We start from the raw sequence: 10,642 nt of genomic DNA, 5'->3' as shown, positions 1-10,642 counted from the left end.
GGGATTTAAAACATTGCATCGCACTCAAATAACCTTGTGGATTTCAAGCTCATCTCATCCCATCTTCATCATCACTTATCAGAAAAACTGGGCATTCTAACGCTAAGTTTACTACTCATTTAAAACTCATTTAAAAACAAAAAGCCAACACTCACTTTCAAGTTTATTCATTGACTTGGGGCACATGTCTATAAGCCCTTGCAGATAAAAAAATAAAATTGTTGTAAAAGCTCATTTGTTTTGTGAAGGTGTGTATCAGTACAGGTCAAATTTCTGAACCCCTCAGAGTAACATCTAAAACAAAGGAGGTGTTACAACATTTTACTATATACTTTACTTGTACCAGCTCCAGTTGTGTTCCGTGTCATGAAGATTTCAGACCTTCAGTGAGAAAAGGCCAATACTTTGAGAATCCTGAGGCATCCAGAGATGTACCAGCTCCAGTTGGACTCTGCTTCGTGAACTATTCAGACATTCTAAGAGAAGATGCCAACTACATGTGGTCTTTGAAGACAACAATCTCCTCATCAATATACAACTGCCAAAGTGTATATTCATAATTTAAGTTCTCTTTTGAGTCTGGTTAAGGTTAAGGTTTCTTCCGCTTCGATCTAAAGGAGTTTTTCTTGCCACAGTAGCCTCAGTCACCTCAGGCTTGTTCATTGGGGATAAATACAAACACATTTAAATATATGTACAACATTAATCTCGAATATTAATCTTTGTATAATATCATTTTTTGTTGTATTATGTTTCTTATGTTCTGTAAAGCTGCTTTGAGACGATGTCTATTTTTAAAAGTGCTATAGAATTAAATTTACATTTAATTGAATTTTGTACATTATTATTATTATTATTATTATTATTATTATTATTATTATTATTAGTTGTTGTTGTTGTTGTTGTTATTTTATTTTATTTTGGTTCACATATTTTCGTTATAGCTTAAATTTGTAACCAAACAAAGCTGATTTCTGATCAGTAGTAGTAACAGCTTTGGGTTGTAAATGCCACAAGTAGAATAAACTTGAGCCTCTTGTGCACACAGACAGACAGAGAGCTAAAAAAATGAAAGGTGACATCATTTGTATGTTTTTTAAACAAATTAGGTGTAAAGAACCTTTTATTAAAGCTGCCATTTCCTTATAAAGCCACACTCATTGTATTCATAGAACAAAAGCTGCGTACAAAGCTGTTAATTCTACACATTTCTATGCATATATATTGACAGATACAGTGATCACTGAGCTTTATGTTTTATTGTAGAAATCATGGTCAGAATTGGTGTTTAAATTTGAATGATGAATGCAATATAATATGTGTGTATATGTGTGAGTGCTGGGAGAGAAGAGAAATGTAACATTATATTTAACTGAAAGGTGTGAAGAAGGTGTGCAAGAGGGACACAGAGACACATCAGGGACAGCAATCATTCAGATATTGAACATACTGTGTTCAAAATGAAAGGTTGTTCTTCCTGCTACACACATGATTAAAAAACACGAGATCACACACTAAGCTTTGCAGGCTGTTTCCAAGCGAGCCCTACGGCTCATTAAGTCATGTATTTCCACAACTATATTTCATCTTTTTTTTTTCCTCTTGTGACTGGCTGCTTGTTTTTTCTTCTCGCCACACATTCACATTAATTAAGTGTTATAGAGACCCTTAGTTATTTAAAGTAGTGGCTCTCAAACTGGGGTCTAAGAACCTCCAGGCGTCCATGAAGCACAGACAGGGGGTCCAGGATTTATTTATATTGTTACAGTAAGGAACTAAAAGATTCCAATAAATATTTAAAATGTTCTAGTACACATTTAAGTAACAAGCTTAATACTTTAATACATGTATTAGGTTTATTTAATGCTTGGATTAGTGTCATAAAATATGTCTGTGCTGACGGGGTCTGTGGAATTAACAGTTTAAAGGGTCTCAGGCTGCAAACATTTGGAGAACTGTAGCTTTCATACTGCAGAATTCTTATTTTAAAGTCATGCATCCAATAGCCGAAGGGAATTAATTGAAAAGTATAAAATACAAAAGATTCATTATACATTTCGGATGAAGACAATAAGTCAAGCAAGAAGTACTAAATTGCTTTAAGAACTTTCTGAATAACCTATTGTTTCTAGAAATGTTGTGACCTTGTATTTGATTGTTTCTTGTTTTCTGGAGCTGTTCTGCTTTTTGCTCTTGTCAAAAGCTTTCAGAGCCTCTCACCAACAACTGTGGCAAATAGAAACACTTTTGCTATGTGACAAACAACACAAGCAAGGATTTGTCTTTTCTCTGAGTATGAATTAAAATATAACACTGATACATTGGTTATTTGTTTTCTAAACAGAAATGAACTGCCTTTCATTTGTAATAATTTTACATTTGTTATTTGTTTTCTAAGACATCAACAAATGTAAAATTATTACAAATGAAAGGCAGTTCATTTCTGTTTAGGAAGAAAATCTAATACTAAAATATCTTTAGTGACATAAATACATAAACATAAATACACAGTGATTGATAATTGTAATTGATTAAGTTTACTTTACCAATGTTTGTATTTATTCACCTTTAACAAAAATAATTTAAACAAATATTTTTTTTAAATACCCTGAAGTCTGAGGAAAAAGACCCACACACATTGCATTTTTAAGGTTTAACTCGCTGTTATAACGCATGCATCAAAATGTTTCTCTCAGAAATGGCTTTAATTTGTTTAAATTTAAGTTTACATTTATGATGCTCACCTTTTAACAAGACAAGTGTTTCTGTGCTGCATTTTCAAAACACTATATACAAAGTGGCACAGTGTCAAATAAATGTCTGTTAATAAATCAAACCGAGATTTATTTAGCACTTTTTGTCGCTAGCGTTCAAAAATGATTAGAGAACGAGAGATTAATGCAGGTATCATGCAATGAACTGAAAGAAATTCTTAGTGACAGACTGTCTCCCCAGGCTAATTTCAGTAAGACTTTTTTTCTGAAACTAAAACTCAACTTAGATATAGTGGATATAGATGTCTGTATGTTCACTGAACCTTGTCTCTATTATTTTTACTAACAAATATGAGAAGAGATGTGCACAGAGCCATGCGCCAGATTGAAATGTGCATATGCTTCTTTAACACGTTGCACAGATCCACTCCATACCGAGGTGTGATACCAAGGTGAGACTGATAGCTTCCGTACCGCAGCTTGAAGTACTAGAGAATTGACTCCACTAGCAACACACAATATATTTGCTGAGTCGGTGCATAGACAATGCTTAACTTCTTAGATTATCCTCCCAATATAGTCTCTGGAAGCCATTACATCCTGATCCATCTATTTTTGCAGCCACCAGAGGCACATCTAAGTTTTCCAGAAACAGCACTCTCTCTCCTCCAGTGTCTGAGGGTCAGCAATCAGCTGTAGGTATTTTTGTATTTCTAACTTTCTTTGTACGCAAGTGCATGCTCATGATCTTTCGGACGCTGAGCGAGGCCATTTCTGGCACACATTCTTTCTCATTAAAGAGTGATATTTTGGGGGAAGGGCTGGTGCTTTTAGTGTTTTTTTATCTGCAGGATGCTCCCCCTGAGGATCGATTTTGTATCCCTTAAGAGAACTTCTTTCCCCAACAAGGTGCACTTACTTTTCTCATGTCAGTGTTTTCCATCTGCTACTGAAACCCAAGGAAATTCCCACTGGTTTGCTCTGTAATACAGTTAGATAGAAGGTTAGTACACAGAGTGTATACTCTCGGGTGTAGATAATCGGTGGTCAGGGATGGCCAGTGCTACCCTAGAATGATGCCTGCCAACACATCTAACCTATCTACTAAGACATTGTTATTATTGTGAGATTTATTTTTGCATGTTTATTGTGTCTATTGAGGTAATTTTGTTATTGGGATTTGGCATGCTGATGTATGAGTAATTGTACATGCAGGTAGAGCATGCACGGGAAGGTGTGTATTGAGTTGCAGTGCATGGTGTTCATAACCTCATGAGCACTGACAAATAAAAGTAAGAAAAGTTCCATATTTTTGTGCATGCTTGCATTATTCTGACGTACTCATTTACATGAGACTGGAGATTCATCTGTGAGTTCACAGCCCCTCATACATTATTATTATTATTATTATTATTATTATTATTATTATTATTATTATTATTATTATTATTATTATTGTTGTTGTTGTTGTTGTTGTTGTTGTTGTTATTAATAATATCAATAACAACAATAATAATAATAATAATAATAATGATGATGATGATGATGATGATGATGATGATGATGATGATGATGATGATGACGATGATGTATCAGTGCTATATTATAGTGTCGTTACTAATGTCACAATGATACAAAATTGAACAAATCGCTCTGTGACATTCTAGTTTGGATAATAAGAGAACACCCACTACAACATTTCTGGGAAATGTAGACATTTATTGTATTGTATATCCATAAGGATATCTGCATTCCATTGTCATGCAGAAGCAAGCATTTCATTGTAACTTATGTTAAATCCTGAAATCGTTATGATGTAAGATGTGCTCTAAAAGTCCTCAAGTATCATTTTTTATACAGATCACAGTGAATTAACATCAGTATTGATCACGTGTGATTATTTATTCTGCTTTTGCAACTATTCCCTGGCTTCACTGAGCACAATGAGCAAACAGGTGAGCAAACCAACATTTTATTTTTTTATAATGAAAGTTATAGTATGGAGGAACAGCTAGCATTAGCTAATTATAGTGAGTATTTTACATTTGCATATTTCATGTAGTCTAATATTATGTTAGCTATGATTTTTTAGCGTAAATAAATTCATGCTGCTTGTGTGTTTGCTTTTGTTTAATCAGATGGGAATCCTAATTGGGATATACACAGAGTCAGGTAGTCTCATCGTGTGTTTTTTATACTGTTTATAAAGTCATTGGTATCATATTGACAACCTGACTGTAGAAAGTCTAATGACACCCATGTGATACACTTCCTAGAACTGACAGCATCAAGGGTGGTCCATTCACATTTAAATCCAGTTTTGAATATTTCCTTATGTCCAGAAAGATTGATGAAACAAGACAGTTGCATTATTGTACTGATAAATAAATTTCATCTTTATTCTGATCGTGCTTTGGTTGTTCTTCAACATTATTTCACGATACAGAAAATTGGAAATTGATGTTTAGTTTATTCTGGATCCCCATGCTAAAAACAAACAAACAAACAAACCTCAGCACATCACATTGTTATTCTTATATTTGTGTTCGGCAGATGTTTGGTTCCAACCACAAAGCCTGTAGGTTTGCTACTTTTCCATTAAATGCCAGTACCCTGTGAAATTGGTGTTTGGGTCGCTATTCACACACCATAACACAAAAATCTGCATGTTCATCAGCTTACATGGTTTCTCGGATGCAGTCTAGGGAACAAATGGATTCTGTTCAGCTGTATTTATAGATTATTGAGCAATACACTGTACCTGCTGGTGTGAATAAGGCTTTACTTCATCACCTCGGTGCATGTTCTCCCGGGACTGCACTCTATATGGAAATGCGCTCTGTAGCTTCACCTAGTGGTCAAAACAACTCTGAAACATATGCATACACTATAATACTGTTAAAATTCTCATTACCAGTCTTTAAATTATTACTGACTGATCAATTATCAAGCAATCTACAAAAAAAAAAAAAGATTAAAGGACTGGCGAACAAACAATAAACAAACATGGCAGTGCATATTGCGTAACTTGGAACTTGTTGCTGAACCAAATGAATACAATAGACTTACACAAAAACAGTTTCTGGTCCATTATTTGGAAAAAAGGAGAGGAAAACAGACAGACAGACCAGTGCATTTGATGACAAACACAAATGAAAAGAGACACACAATTGTGAATAATTCAAACATGCCTTTTTGTACATGACAACTTTTAATTTTACAAGCACTGCTACTACTGTAACAAATTATTTAATTCATCATCCAATTGAGGAGCTCCTTGTAGACAAACCTGGTTCTGATTCAAAGCTATAATGATGATAAAAGTCAGGCAAATTTACCCTGGTGTAAAGAAGTATGTGGAAGTGATTTATTTTAACCTAAATACAGTATATAATTCAATATTCTATCTGTTAAAAAAACAATATAACATAGAAAAGAACTTGAAAGACAAAGCCTTTTACTTTACAAATGGTCATTACAAATACAAACCTGGAAATAACTTGAAAATCTATACTGTGGATGCTAGTCATCATACTAAAGATTTAACATGTTTGGGGGGAAAAAAGCACCAGTTCATTTAGTTGCCTGGAGCATCATCACTTGATGTTACAGCTGCTTTTTCCCTCAGCTCAAAGTATGAATTTGTACTGTATAAACAGTATGTATATTTATTTTAAAGGCAGGTGAGAACTTTACTGAAAATCCTAGACAACATAAAATAATAGCAAAGCATTTCTTCTCTAACATGGTCACTTAGTTTTGGCCTTCATTTTAGGCATATGTTCAGTTCAGTGAACCCAAATGGAAAAGGTTGATTAGAACTTTTTCAATAGATTCCAATTTAACTTAAGTGTGATCGTATTCATTTATTCATTTGTAGCTGTATAACATTATAGGCAACATGTGGTTATGAATCTAACACTACATTTTCCACCAATTTTTCACAAGCTGAAAAAAAAAAACATTCGGTCAAAAGACAAAAGACAGAACATACCTTTTAAAGTATAGAGAAACTGAAACGGCAAACAAAAGAAGATATTTAAAAATAGTCGATAAGGAAACACAGCCTTGTATGCAGATTACAAAGGAAAAGACACACACTTACAGTACGAGTATGCTACTTCTTTCCCGCCCCTCCTCCCGTCCTCCCGTCTCAGAGCTTTGGCAGCTTCACATCTGACTTGAGAAAGGCAAATGACTTGAAGAGTGACAATCCACTGTCAACAACCATCCCTGAACTACATCATAGTGCCCCACATGGCTGCACCACGCCGAGCATGCTTCACATTTGTTACACCAAGAAAAACACTGTCTAACAACTCGGGTTCTGTCGAAGCCCACTGGACTCTAACACACACCGCACACACTCCCTTTTTTAACCCTGTCTATGACCAGAACATCCCTAGTGAAGCAAGAACAGCATATTTTAAAGCTGAGTCTGATGAAAGCAGAGAGCATGCAATATGTTTTTCATGATCCTCGTGAATAGGCAATGAGAGATGAGTGAGTAGAATCCTGTGCCTCTAGCTGGAACTGGAGTGTGTGTATATACATAGTCACACACTGAGGCAGCTTCACTTGGAGGCACCCAATGTGGACGGGTTCAGACAAGGGGAACAGGACATCCTTGTGCTAGCGATTATCCAGTGCTTCTCCATCGTGTTCCATTAAGTTTAAACAAGCATGGGGAACACACACACACACACACACACACACACACACACACACACACACACACACACACACACACACACACACAAACACACACACACACTTTGTTCAGAGGTTGAGCCTGTCCAAGGGCCTGACTGTGCTGTCCTGCGCATTGTATCTGCATGAGGCTGAGATAATGGCATCTGTCGCTGCTACTTTAGTCACAGCCGCTCGTGCATTGCCCATTAGCTTACTGCTGGCTGGTTGCCCTGGCTTGACATGCTCTGATGCCCTCCTACAAAAATACAGGAGACTGCTGCCACTCTCCCCCTCCCCCCTCCCCTTTCCTCACTCGTTCTCACTTTCTAACCCTTCTGTTTGTCCCTCGTTCTTCCTTCCGTCCTTCCTTCCTTGTCTTGCCTTTTGTCTCCCTGCTGTTACACATTCAGGGTGGCTTCTGTTCAGTTTTCTTGGCCTGTTAAAAGTGCTTAAACAGGACTGAACCATGGCCACGGCTAGTTCTGTATATGTCAAGGTTCCCACTGAGGCTCATAAGAGCGTCAAAATGCAAATCAAGTTTTTACCAAGAATGTTTATTAGAATATAAGAAGGAATAAAATCAGAGTATGTTGTGAACAGAGGCAAGATCTGAACGAAAGTCTGTCATCCCTATACAGTGAGTGAAATATACTCATCAGCCACTTTATTAGGAACACACCTGTACATTTATGCAACTATCAGCCAATTATGCCACAGCAGCACAATCCATGAAAGTCTAGTGCTTCAGGTAAGGTTTATATTAAACATCATGTAATGCTGGTGTCGGTGAAATGGTTGTTGGTGCAAAACAGACTGTTTTGAGTAATTCAGGAATTTCTTATTTGTTTTCTCTTTTTGTTGTTGTTTTAACACTATTCTGTGTAACCTCTAGAATATTGAGTGTGAAAATCCTAGGAGATGCACAGTTTGGTCTAAAATACTCAAACCAGCTCGTCTAGCACCAGCAACCAAGTCACTAAAATCACGTTTTTATTCCATTATATTTGAAGTGACATTAACTGAAGTAGTTCACTTGTACATGCACAATTGTATGCACTTATGCCACATGACTGGTGGATTGAATAACTGCATATACATATATATATATATATATATATATATATATATATATATATATATATATATATATATATATATATATATACGTATATATATATATATATATACGTATATATATATATATACGTATATATATATATATATATATATATATATATATATATATATATATATATATATATATATATATATATACATGAATATACTAGTAAAATAAACATAACAAATGAGAAAATCTTTTCACACTTTCTTAAAAGAAACTCAAGCCAGAATTTAATAACGGTCATTAATGAAACACAATTAATTCAACAGTTGCAAAATCGTCAGTCATTCAGAAGATTCCCAAAACAATTTGACAAAAAAAAAATCCTCATGTTTTCATTTATAATACATTTTTAATTAAAAAACAATGCTGTTAAAAATTGTATTATAAATAAATAAATAAATAAATAAATAAATAAATAGGCCATGGATGTTTCCACTTATTAGCTATTGGTCATTAGTGTCTGCCAGTGGAGGGGATGGGAAGTGTGGCATCAGTTTTGATAAAGCAAAGCAATTTCAAGGGCTGCTATTCAGCCAAATTACAGTTGTACATCATGCTGCTCCCTTCCCCCTCCTCTCTGTACAACTGTGTGATGTTAACATTTCATTTGCATGTCTGCTAACACACACTGTGTCCGTACAGAACCTTGGGCTAAACAGTAGCTCATCAAGAACCAAATCAGAGCACTGGCTCCATCTAGTGAGTACAGAAGGACACGTGAGCTGGACTTAAAGCATAATTGTATTATTTCCCAATATCTACTCATACATCTGTATATTTTCTAAAATTCATAGGTCCATCATGTTGTCTCTTTATTTTTACTCTTTACAGATAATGCATGACAAGCAGCATGATGACAATTCAATACCTTTATGGAGTATGTGTCTATTTACACGTTGTAAAAAGTGTGAACATTTGCATTCTGCATGCAATACTATTTGAATAAATTAACTTATTGCAGTTTGACAGCATGTGCTAAAATACTTCACACTCAAAAGCAGGAATGTGAGAGCCTCAAATAGATTTAAAAAAAAAAAAAAAACATACACGAGGATTCGTTCAGATAACAGTAAATAATGATATTTGAGTAGGGTTATTTGAATAATTTAAAAAAACAACATTTAAATTAAAAAAAGAAAAAAAGAAGAAAATTGTTACAGCAATTGAAATCAGTACTCACTACATCTGCATCATTTCTCATAAGAAGGTGCTGAAAATTTTCAGCCACGGATATACAGGATGAATAAGGTTGTGACTTCAACACCAGCAAATCTGCAGCATAAATGTGGTCTGTGATCGCTCATGGACACTTTAAATCAACAACAAGTACCTCTATTTGGCTTTACAGTATCAAGTGAACAAAGCAAGCAGGAATAACAGAATCTGCTCTCTACATTAAACATTAATAATACTTTTGCAGCAGGGAAATGATTCAGATTCTTACTTTGAGACAACCGTGGCTATGAAAGACTCTTTTACAATAGGTCTTGAAGAAAGCTACCAGTATGAGCTGAATACATCGTAGATGCCTTTTGAAAAAAAGATGAACAAAACATACTTGGCTTGAGAAGTCATTATATGGTTGCTGTGGATTTTAAGAAACATATCAAACACGTTACATCATATCACACAACACTGTTCCCAAAATGGCAGTAAAAAGTTAGGTGAAACAACTCTGTGTGTGTTTATAAAGAAATGGCAATCATTAGGATGTTTTGTAAGTAAAGTTCTATGTTGCCAAAAAAAAAAAAAAAAGACCTCTATGTATGAAGACTTTTGGGGCACACTGTGTTGTGTAAATTGCCAAACTGAGAGCAATTCGACAGCCAATCAGCACAAGAACAACTGTTAATAAAATTAACTTTGAGCTATAAATCATCAATGACTTTGAGACATGCCAATATATATGTACAAACACTTCATATAGCTAACTCCATGACATTTGATTTAAATTGGTTTATTTCCATGCTTTAGTAAGAGATTAGTCATTCTAAGGTAAACAATACTGCAGGCAGGCGAGACAATGTGCGGTGAAACAGCATGCTACTTCAGGGCAGCAGGAAGCCATTTAGAGGATCTATTGCTGAATATTTACCAGAAATTAGTAGCT

Source organism: Tachysurus fulvidraco, chromosome 3 (genome assembly GCF_022655615.1).
Source record: "Tachysurus fulvidraco isolate hzauxx_2018 chromosome 3, HZAU_PFXX_2.0, whole genome shotgun sequence".
Taxonomy (NCBI): Eukaryota; Metazoa; Chordata; class Actinopteri; order Siluriformes; family Bagridae; genus Tachysurus; species Tachysurus fulvidraco.
Note: the sequence above shows the minus strand (reverse complement) of the source record.